This window comes from Microtus oregoni, unplaced genomic scaffold, assembly GCF_018167655.1.
Source record: "Microtus oregoni isolate MIOR12 unplaced genomic scaffold, Mior012 000045F_ref0000178, whole genome shotgun sequence".
Lineage (NCBI taxonomy): Eukaryota > Metazoa > Chordata > Mammalia > Rodentia > Cricetidae > Microtus > Microtus oregoni.
Genome location: NW_024543219.1, coordinates 6,112,445 through 6,116,412, shown reverse-complemented (window position 1 = coordinate 6,116,412; position 3,968 = coordinate 6,112,445).

Sequence of the window (3,968 nt, the reverse complement as noted above, 5' to 3'; positions counted from 1 at the left end):
ACTAGCTTGGATCCTGGGCTGGATGAAAGAAGAGAAAGTGATCTGGGAAGTTGACTCTCTGCTGCTGACTGTGAATGTGTCTGGCTTCTTCAAGCGACTGACTTCCTTGCATAATGAACTATATATACAAGCTGGGAATGTAAGCCTTAAAAAAACTAACCTTTATTTATTAAAGTGATTTTTGTCACACACAGCCATAAAAACTTGACAAAAAACTGATTAGAATCAGGAGTTTTCTGTTTTGCTTTGTTTTAGGTTTTGAGGTGTGTGTGTGTGTGTGTGTGTGTGTGTGTGTGTGTGTGTGTGTGACTGATTTCTCCCTAGTTCTCCTTTGCTCATCTAGCAGTCTTATGAGTTCTTCTTTCATGTGGCTGCTGACTTTTCATACAATTCGATGGCCTTTTCTCTGCTGCTTCTGTCCCTTTGCAGTCCTTGATTGAGTTCATTTGCTTTGTCTGTAGTTGTTTTGTGGTCATTTATCATTTTTATTTGCTAGTAAAATGTTGATAGCATCAGCATTTTACCTACCTCACTTTCTTTGAATTCAGTAATTAAGGAAGTATGATCTTTTAGAAGAGTTGCATTGTCTTGATTTTTAGTTTTTCTTGTGTTTTAATTTTGTGATTTTTGCATTTGTTGGTTTAGATGTCTCTTCTCGTTATATTTTTGTCTTGTATTATTGAGCAGTTTTCTTGACTCCTCTGCTCCCAGTACAGCTCGTTGAGGAGAACACACTTTGGACAAGGTGTGTTCAATATAACATAAAATACAGATTCAGTCCCTAGAACGTAGGATGAAAAAAATATGAGATCTAAACTATCTAAGTAATGAAGGTATGGCCATCTCTCCACAGCCCTCTCCATGGCATCTCCACAGCCCCCATATGGTTATTTTGACTATCTGAAGTCATTTATAGTTCTGTATAAACTTCAGTATCTTTTAAAAATTCTATGAAAGGGGAAAATATGTAGGAATTTTTTGGGAATTGCATTGATTTTTTTTGCATATTCCTGGAATCCTAGCACTGGGAAGTGGGAAACATTAGCTCCCTGGGGGTTGATGACCAGCCAGTCTAAATAATCCATGAGTTAAAAGTTCAGTGAGAGCCGGGCAGTGGTGGTGCACACCTTTACTCCCAGCACTCAGGAGGCAGAGGCAGGCAGATCTTTGTGAGTTTGAGGCCAGCCTTGTCTACAGGAGCTAGTTCCAGGACAGGCTCCAAAGCTACAGAGAAACCCTGTCTCGAACCCCCCCCCCCCCCAAAAAAAAAGGTTCACTGAGAGCTCGGCCTCAAGGAATAAGAAGGAAAGAACTATAGGAAGACACCTGAGAGGAGCCTTTGGTCGCCATGTGCTTGAACATGCATCCACGTGTGTTGCTACAACCCCCACATGCTTGTCATCACCAAAAATCAAGGAATGCAAATAAGAATCACTACGACGCTGGGTCTGGTGGGAAATGCTTGCATCCCAGTTACTCAAAGGCTATGCCAAGAATATTGCTTTAGTACAGGACTTCAAAGTCAGCCTAGGCACATGAGCAGACTCCATCTAAAAGGAATATAATAAACAAAGCATGCCGAGACATCACCTTTTCCTTATTTATATACCTGCATTTTTTTTAAAAGTGGTGATGAGAATGTAAGGAAGTGGGCCTTTTCACACACCATTAATGGAGACTCAGGTAACTGTAGCCACAGTGGAAACACTTTGCAGATACCTAAATACAGCTAAAAATAGAATCAACACATACTGCAGAAGTCCCACGACTCCATATCTACAGGAAGGGGAATGAGTGTACCAATGAGATGCCTACAGACATTTTTATTGCAATATTGTTCACAGTATCCAGGGTATAGAATCAGCCAAGTTGCCAGTGGATGAATTGACAAGGAAAATGTGCCATGTATACACAGAGAATATTATTAAGCCACATAGGAGTAAAATTCTGTCACTTGCAGCCACACAGATGGAATGGAAGATCATTGTGTTAAGTGAGAGGATCCAGATACACGAAGACAATCATCACCTTCTCAGTCCTGTGTGGGTACCACAAAGCCAACTGAAGATCAGAGAGCAATAGCGGTCACTGGAAACTAGAAAGGGAAGACGGGTGGGGCGAGGAATATAGTGGTTTTCTGATATAGCAGATAACTATTGTCTACAACTATCACTTCCACGAGGGTCAGCCTCCAGCAGCTCAGGGTTTGAAAGGGACCTACAGAGCTGGTGGGCTATCACTCAACTGGACTTTTCTAGCTGAGAGAGTAAAACTTAATTCTCTGGGGCCATGATGGGGGCTAAATAACTCTCTGGGGCTAGAAAAAAAAGAAAAGACACACACACACACACACTGTTTTTTATTTCTTTTCTTACCTCTTTTTAAATGTATCCCTTCTCTATCCCTTGTTTTCCTTCTAACTTTTCTTCTGCATCTTTCCTGGTGGTTTCCTTCTCTCAGGTCTTTTTTACCCATACAGCCTATCTACCCCAGCAGAATCTTTCAAGCAATATAAAAATTACAATGTGGTGGCATTCTATTTTTAAGTGAATGATTGCAATGAATACAAGTAAAAAACAGTATGTTTTCCAAATTCCTTACATGGTTAAACATTTTATGTACTACAAGTGAAAAGCAAATTGTTCCAAGAACCCACATATATTCGTATTCAAGCAACTTATTATAGATTAACAGAGTGTAAGCAAGCAAGGTATTTTTCTCAGCCAGTTCCTTTACTGGCAGACTGCATTTCTGTGGTTACAAAGAAAGGATCATCCACCTTACTACTTATCTCAAAAGGCAATCTTATAAGGAACCTTAAAAGAATCTCAAATGTAAACTTTTATATATGAAAAACAATCAGTCAGCTCTACTGTAAATCCCCAGGGTGTATACCCACTCATCAACAACTTTTTATATCAGGAGGCTGAGGACAGAAATGGGTACAAGGAATGAATCATCATCTTTGATCACCAACCCATCCTAGTAAGAACGGCACATCAGCTAACAATAACTGGGCTGCTCTGTTCTTGTTCCTTGACCTCAACGAGTCCCTCACTCAACTATGTGCCTTTCTAAAACTTCAGATTATTTCCTTGGGTTTTTCACCTCAAAGTTATTAACAAAAACATCTTAATCTAACCTTAAGTCATTTTTGAAAGCTTTGTTTCAGCTATGATACACACCAAAACCTGTGAACACATTTCCCAATATTGAGATGAGAAGAACTTGAGTTAGCCTAGCTTTTGAACACAATTGTTTTTCTTAATCATTAACAAAAGCCACAATTTATATGGCTTCTCAAGAGAAACTAGTGTGTGACATTTTCTTGTTCTTATTTTCTGTCTTCTGCAGTCCCTACTTTATAAGGGGTGGGGCAGGGGCAAAACTTTAAACAGTACAGTTTAAGAGGAAACTGTCTTTATAATAATCTACAGGTAAAAACGCCCAGTAGAATGGGATGTTTTCAAGAGAGAATCACAGTACATTAAGGTCAGTGGGATCTCCCCACACCCATTCACACTATGCCACACATCAGAAAAATGGCAGCTGCAAACGTGCAAAGACACAGAGGTAGCAAGAGACATTCTGAGGCAGAGGCTCTTGGGTTCTTGCCTATCCGAGATTCACCCTTCACAGCTTTTGCTTCCTGGTGGGCCGGCTTCCTGAAGTCAATAGCCACCTGCTACTCCTCTGACATGGCCACTCGCATGTGGAGATTCTCTTCATCTTCCGTCGTGGAAATTTATGGACTTTGATGCCTCAAAGTTACTATGTTTGGTAACGCCTCTTTAACCGTGTTTCCTTTGGTTGCTTTCATTTTGGTGACACGGGTAAGACGTCATCAACATTTGCAACTATAGCTTCTTCTAAGTTTATATAGTTTTAGCTTTTATAGTAAAATTTTGATCTCCTTGAGTTAAGTTTTGTACTTGTGTGGTGAAGAGATTTAATGCTAAGCTTCTTTA